Genomic DNA, 8,257 nt, shown 5'->3' on the forward strand with positions numbered 1-8,257 from the left:
CCACGAGAAACACATTCGGTTCTGAGCTTTTCTGTAACTCCTCGGTGTAGAAGTAGCCTGCAATTTCTTCCCCTTTACTATTCTTCAATATATAAGTTCTAGAATTCGTTCTTTGCACCTTTGTAAATATCTCTGTTGACCAGTTCGGTATATATATATATATATATATATATATATATATATATATATATATATATATATATATATACCTACCGAACTGGTCAACAGATATATATATATATATATATATACCATGCAGCTCGTTAGAATGAAATTACAATGAAATGAACACCCTTAGCTGCTTACAGGCGTTGACATACGTCAACGGGGACAGATGAAAATGCGTGCCCCGACCGTGACTCGAACCCGGGATCTCCTGCTTACATGGCAGGCGCTCTATCCATCTGAGCCACCGAGGACACAGGATAGCACGACTGCAGGTATTTATCTCTGGCACGCCTCCCGCGAAACCCACATTCTCAACGTATTGTCCCGCACTACATTCGTAGTGCCCCCGCCTATTATACTCATTACTCGTGGCTCACCGGCTACTTGACCATCTTCTTCTTCTGTGCGAATGCACAAACAGTGCCCGAACTCTTACGGGAGTCGGCAACGCGCCGCGAGTAATGAGTAGCAGCTAAGGGTGTTCATTTCGGTAAGTATGATTTCTCAAATGGCGTCTTGTTTTGAGATACCTATCAAATCACTTACATTAAATATCTGTCTGCGTGGATCAAGCATTTTAATGCGGTAGTACACCGTATCCATGTGTCCATTATCACGAACGTCGATTGGTCTCATTTTTATTGTGGTATGTTTGGTTCGATTATACTGAGCAATTATTTCTGGGATCGTATCTGTCCATTTGTATGAGCCGCGAAGGTTAAAACGCATCCACATTCGACCTTTTAGTGTTCTGTTCAGACGCTCAGGTGAGTGAATGTTGAGTAGTGATGTATTCCGTACCGCTGCATCACGGTCTTGAAATACCTAATGTAAAACTCCCCGACGTGATCAATTTGGAGGTTGTCTGGGCATTGATTCATCCCTGTCTGTAGCAAACGCTCAAAAACATCCACGACATTTCTACCAGTTTTTGTTTTAGCAGGTAATGCCCAGGCAAATTTGGTGTATGTACCAATAACCATTAAAATATATTTGAATCCATTATTCTCATGCGAATATTCCCTCATATCTACAAGATCAGCTTGCCATAAGTCATCCAAACCTTTAATCATAACATACCTACGAGGGTAGGTTTAGCGTGCTGGTTTGTGCAGTTCTCGAACTACTGTCTCTATACTTATTCGATGATACGCATCTCGCGAAGCTCAGAGCTTACTGAAACAGCCTCATTCGAATGAGCTGTATTACCTGCAGCAGCTGATGCCATGAGCAGCCGTAGTCGATCTATTAGCTCGTTGGGGTCGTCATATATACGGCGGGATTCGATTGTTCACTGCTTTATGCTCAAATACCATCTCCGCTGCTGCTGCTGTTGTTTTTTTCGCCATCAAGTATTGGTTTTATAATGGTTTTATGTTTCTTGTTGCCCAGGCCTTTCGCGATCTTATGTACATCATCCATGTGCAGCATTTCACGGTACGTTTCCCTATCATTAGCTGAATAATTTATTGGTTTTTTGGTAGGTCTTAGGAAAATAAGATTCATTAAGTCTTCCCATGATAACCCCGAATGTTCTATCTATCTGACCAGAGGCGTGACGGATAATGAATTCGTCAATGGCAACACCGTCGTTATGGCGTGTTTTTGTTTTTGCTGAGAGCTGCCTGAGAGATTCAGTAACCGGCTTAAAGGTCTTGTGTTTGCTGTCGATCCTTATAACCGTAATTCCTCTCGAACTGCTTTTCGCGCTTGAATCACTTTCTGCTTCGTTGACATCTCGGTGTATGCTAATCAGACATCTCCGCAGCGTGAGGCTTTATATACCCACTCTTCTTCTTCTTCCTCTTACTATGTGCCTGCTCCCCCTTCTCAATAACAAGGAACTCTACATCTACTTTCCCCTCAATAGCATCGACCTTTACAGTTAAGTCGGCTACATTCTTACTGACTTCATTAACTAACTCGCATTCACCATGCTCAAAAGAGTCTGGTAATACGTCTGTAGGCCGGCCGGCGTGGCCGTGTGGTTCTAGGCGCTCTAGTCTGGAACCGCGTGACCGCTACGGTCGCAGGTTCGAATCCTGCCTCGGGCATGGATGTGTGCGATGTCCATAGGTTAGTTAGGTTTAAGTAGTTCTAAGTTCTAGGGGACTGATGACCACAGATGTTAAGTCCCATAGTGCTCAGAGCCATTTGAACCATTTTTGAATACGTCACTAGTTCCTTGCGCATACCTCCAACTTTACGCACAGTAGCCTGAATTTTCGCATCCATGTACAGGAGAATGTTCTGTCTGTGCACACCCATTCTCTCGGTTGAGAGCTGGACACGCGCGCGGATTTGTCCGTGGTGCTGCGTATACTGATGTACTAACCTCTGGGGTGCAATGAAGGAGCCTCCCCGAAGATTGCGAGAGCAAGATATAAACGAGAACCGCAATCGGGTGCACCCCGGGCAACGTTGATCTATCAGCGGTTAATCCTTCAACAACCGGAACGGACTTCTGAGAAAATGAAGACCAATAAGACCCTACCCAAACGGTCTTTTCTAAGGCCACTTGTGACGATGTCGATAAACATTGAAGGAATATCGAGAGCCAAAGAAGTTTTATTATCTGACTTGTGTAAAGAATATCAATGTGACTTCCTCCTGATTCAAGAAACTCATCGGGGCAGTACAAGACCCACACCCAAAATAGATGGAATGAAGGTGAACTTGGAGAGACCACATGAACGGTACGGCAGTGCCATATTCGCGAGGCCAGGAATTAGAGTCACGTCTGCATCACTGACTGACAGGCAAGACATTGAGATATTAACCGTTCGAACTCAGCAGTATAACGTTACCTTTGTGTACACACCCCCAGAATCAGATTTTGTCTTCACTGAGCCTGGCAATTTCAGTTACCAAGACTTTAATTTTGTATTGGGCGATTTCAACTGTCAGAGCACTACATAGGGCTATAAAGAAACTAACAGCAGCGGAGTGGAACTAGAGACCTGGGCTGAGGTACACGATCTACTACTCATACATGACCCGAAACTCCCAAGCTCCTTTAATAGTGGCAGATGGAAGAAACGGTACAATCCCGATAACATCTTTGTTAGCGAGAAACTCGCTGGCCAATGTGGAAAACTGACTGGGGAGCCAATTCCCCATGCGCAGCATCGACCCATAATTTGCACGGTCAATGCAGTTGTTAAGCCTCAACAAGTTCCTTTCAAAACAAGGTTCAACTTTAAAAAGGCGAATCGGAAGAAATTTAGAGAGTTCATTGATGTAGAAATAACAAAAATTACCCCACAACCTGAGATGTACAACTCTTTTGTCATACTCGTTCAGAAGGTGTCCAGGAAAACAATACCGCGAGGATGCAGAGCACAGTATATTACGGGACTGTCTGAGGAAGCAAAGCCACTACTGGAAAGATACCAGAAGCTCTTCGATGAGGACGCATTTGGTGATGAGACACTTCTAGCAGGCGATGAACTCATGTCAGCCATAGCTGAGAACCGCAAAACCAAATGGTGTGACCTCGTGGAGAACCTGGACATGAAAGTGAACAGTAGGCGGGCTTGGAAACTGTTAAAGAACCTTAACGGTGACGCCACAAAGTCAAATGATAAATTTATTAACGGCACGGCAGACCGAGTCGCCACTACACTCCTTATGAATGGCAAAACCCACGGCAGAAAGTACCAGGAACCATCAGCACGTGATCCGGCAGAGGAAAATCATCATCTCAAGGCACCATTTACAATGTCTGAACTTACTGCAGCCATTTCCAGCTTGAAGATTAACAGAGCCCCTGGTATCGATGAACTCAGAGTCGAGAAAATTAAAAACATGGGCAGTAATACCCTACAGTGGCTGCTAGAATTGATAAACGCATGTGTAGAAAGGCTCCATATTCCAAAGATTTGGAGGAAAGCCCGAGTGGTTGCACTTCTGAAACCAGGAAAGGACTATGATGATCCAAAAAACTTCCGACCTGTGTCTCTTTTATGTCACTAAGATCTTGGAACGCCTGACGCTAAGTCGCATAGAAAGCGTCTTGGAACAACAGATCATCCCACGGCAGGCAGGTTTCAGACCAGGCAAATCGTGCTGCGGTCAAGTCCTGAACCTGACCCAACATATCGAGGATGGGTTTGAGAGGAAAGAGTTCACGGGAGTGGCGTTCATAGACCTTTCAGCTGCATATGAAACTGTAAACCATCGGAGGCTCCTTAGGAAAGTATATAATGTGACAAGACATTACCATCTAACATCACTGATAAGTACTTTCCTGCATAATAGGAGATTTTTCGTCTGTCTCCAGGGCAAGAAGAGCAGGTGGAGAAATAAGAGGAATGGCCCACCTCAGGGAACGTCGTCACCCCAGCTCTGTATATTGTTGTTGTTGTGGTCTTCAGTCCTGAGACTGGTTTGATGCAGCTCTCCATGCTACTCTATCCTGTGCAAGCTTCTTCGTCTCCCAGTACTTACTGCAACCTACATCCTACTGAATCTGCTTAGTGTATTCATCTCTTGGTCTATCTCTACGATTTTTAACCTCCACGCTGCCCTCCAGTACTAAATTGGTGATCCCTTGATACCTCAGAACATGTCCTACCAACCGATCCCTTCTTCTAGTCAAGTTGTGCCACAAACTCCTCTTCTCCCCAATTCTATTCAATACCTCATTAGTTATGTGATCTACCCATCTAATCTTCAGTATTCTTCTGTAGCACCACAATTCGAAAGCTTCTATTCTCTTCTTGTCTAAACTATTTATCGTCAATGTTTCACTTCCATACATGGCTACACTCCATACAAATACTTTCAGAAACGACTTCCTGACACTTAAATCAATACTCGATGTTAACAAATTTCTCTCCTTCAGAAACGCTTTCCTTGCCATTGCCAGTCTACATTTTATATCTTCTCTACTTCGACCATCATCTGTTATTTTGCTCCCCAAATAGCAAAACTCCTTTACTACTTTACGTGTCTCATTTCCTAATCTAATTCCCTCAGCATCACCCGACTTAATTCGACGACATTCCACTATCCTCGTTTTGCTTTTGTTGATGTTCATCTTATATCCTCCTTTCAAGACATTGTCCATTCCGTTCAACTGCTCTTCCAAGTCATTTGCTGTCTCTGACAGAATTACAATGTCATCGGCGAACCTCAAAATTTTTATTTCTTCTCCATGGATTTAAATAACTATCCGAATTTTTCTTTTGTTTCCTTTACTACTTGCTCAATATACAGATTGAATAGCATCGGGGAGAGGCTACAAACCTGTCTCACTCCCTTCCCAACCGCTGCTTCCCTTTCATGTCCCTCGCCTCTTATAACTGCCATCTGCTTTCTGTACAAATTGTAAATAGCCTTTCGCTCCCTGTATTTACCCCTGCCACCTTCAGAATTTCAAAGAGAGTATTCCAGTCAACATTGTCAAAAGCTTTCTCCAAGTCTACAAATGCTAGAAACGTAGGTTTGACTTCCTTAACCTATCTTCTATGAGAAGTCGTAGGGTCAGTATTGCCTCACGTGTTCCAACATTTCTACGGAATCCAAACTGATCTTCCCCAAGGTCGTCTTCTACCAGTTTTTCCATTCGTCTGTAAAGAATTCGCGTTAGTATTGTGCACCTGTCACTTATTAAACTGACAGTTCGGTAATTTTCACATATGTCAACACCTGCTTTCTTTGGGATTGGAATTATTATATTCTTCTTAAAGTCTGAGGGAATTTCGCCTGTCTCATACATCTTGCTCACCAGATGGTAGAGTTTTGTCAGGACTGACTCTCCCAAGGCTGCCAGTAGTTCTAATGGAATGTTGTCTACTCACGGGGCCTTGTTTCGACTTAGGTCTTTCAGTGCTCTGTCAAACTCTTCACGCAGTATCATATCTCCCATTCCATCTTCATCTACATCCTCTTCCATTTCCATAATATTGTCCTCAACAACACCGCCCCTGTATAGACCCTCTATATACTCTTTCCACCTTTCTGCTTCCCCTTCTGTGCTTAGAACTGGGTTTCCATCTGGTTCTCATTTCTCCAAAGGTCTCTTTAAATTTCCTGTAGGCAGTATCTATCTTACCCCTTGTGAGATAAGCCTCTACATCCTTACATTTGTCCTCTAGCCATCCCTGCTTAGCCATTTTGCATTTCCTGTCGATGTCATTTTTGAGACGTTTGTATTCCTTTTTGCCTGCTTCATTTACTGCATTTTTGTATTTTCTCCTTTCATCAATTAAATTCAGTATATCTTCTGTTACCCAAGGATTTCTACTAGCCCTCGTCTTTTTACCTACTTGATCCTCTGCTGTCTTCACTATTTCATTCCTCAAAGCTACCCATTCTTCTTCTACTGTATTTCTTTCCCCCATTCCTGTCAATTGTTCCCTTATGCTCTCCCTGAAACTCTGTACAACCTCTGGTTCTTTCAGTTTATCTAGGTCCCATCTCCTTAATTCCCACCTTTTTGCAGTTTCTTCGGTTTTAATCTACAGTTCATAACCAATAGATTGTGGTCAGAGTCAACATCTGCCCCTGGAAATGTCTTGCAATTTAAAACCTGGTTCCTAAATCTGTGTCTTACCATTATATAATCTATCTGAAACCTTCTGGTATCTCCAGGGTTCTTCCATGTATACAACCTTCTTTCATGATTCTTGAACCAAGTGTTAGCTATGATTAAATTATGCTCTGTGGAAAATTCTAGCAGGCGGCTTCCTCTTTCATTTCTTAGCCCCAATCCATATTGACCTACTACGTTTCCTTCTCTTCCTTTTCCTACTGTCGAATTCCAGCCACCCATGACTATTAAATTTTCATCTCCCTTCACTACCTGAATAATTTCTTTTATCCCATCGTACATTTCATCAATTTCTTCATCATCTGCAGAGCTAGTTGGCATATAAACTTGTACTACTGTAGTAGGCGTGGGCTTCGTGTTTATCTTGGCCACAATAATGCGTTCACTATGCTGTTTGTAGTAGCTTACCCGCACTCCTATTTTCCTATTCATTATTTAAGCCACTCCTGCATTACCCCTATTTGATTTTGTATTTATAACCCTGTATTCACCTGACCAAAAGTCTTGTTCCTCCTACCACCGAACTCCCACTCTAACCTATCCATTTCCCTTTTTAAATTATCTAACCTGCCTGCCCGATTAAGGGATCTGACATTCCACGCTCCGATCCGTAGAACGGCAGTTTTCTTTCTGCTCTGTATAATATATATACAAATGACCAACCAGTGCTAAACATCACGCGCCAATTTATGTATGCCGATGACACTGCAGTTGCAGCCCAAGGTAACAATTTTATGGATGTAGAGGAGAAATTAACCAGTACCTTGGAAGCTCTCTCCCAGTATTATGAGGCAAACCATCTAAGGCCGAACCCTTCCACAAATGACCAACCAGTGCCAAACATCACGCGCCAATTTATATATGCCGATGACACTGCAGTTGCAGGCCAAGGTAACAATTTTATGGATGTAGAGGAGAAATTAACCAGTACCTTGGAAGCTCTCTCCCAGTATTATGAGGCAAACCACCTAAGGCCGAACCCTTCCAAGACGCAAGTCTGTGCATTCCATTTAAAGAACAGGGAGGCAAATCGTGAATTAAATGTAATATGGAGAGGTGAACGTCTCGAGCATTGTAAAACGCCCAAATATCTTGGTGTCACGTTGGATCGCACAATGACCTATAAACATCATTGTAATGCCACAAGGGAAAAAGTCTCAACTAGAAACATCATCAGGAAACTAACCAGCGGATCTTGGGATGCAAACCCAAAAGTCCTGAGAACTTCAGCCCTTGTGCTCAGTATGTCAGCCGCGGAATACGCCGCTCCAGTATGGTCTGCATCAACACACGCGAGGAAAGTTGATGTCGCGGTGAATGAAATGGCACGGGTTGTTACCGGATGCTCGAGGCCAACCCCAGTGCACCAGATGTACTTAATCATCGGGATCGCACCGCCCAACATACGACGTGACATCGCTGACGAAGCCGAAAAACCCAAGCAAGAAAAGGACATGCGTCACCCTTTATATGGACACCAGCCTACTGACCGACGGCTTTGTTCGGGGAAGAGTTTCCTGTCACGTACCCGAG

At 43.4% G+C, this 8,257-nt stretch overlaps 1 non-coding gene across 1 annotated transcript; it reads right to left on the minus strand.

Moving 5' to 3' along the window:
- Nucleotides 1-345: 345 nt before the first annotated feature.
- Trnat-ugu (transfer RNA threonine (anticodon UGU)) lies at nt 346-419 on the minus strand. Its single transcript has one exon. It is a non-coding gene; the product is annotated as a tRNA-Thr (tRNA).
- Between the last annotated feature and the right edge of the window lie 7,838 nt (nt 420-8,257).

This window comes from Schistocerca cancellata, chromosome 8, assembly GCF_023864275.1.
Source record: "Schistocerca cancellata isolate TAMUIC-IGC-003103 chromosome 8, iqSchCanc2.1, whole genome shotgun sequence".
Taxonomy (NCBI): domain Eukaryota; kingdom Metazoa; phylum Arthropoda; class Insecta; order Orthoptera; family Acrididae; genus Schistocerca; species Schistocerca cancellata.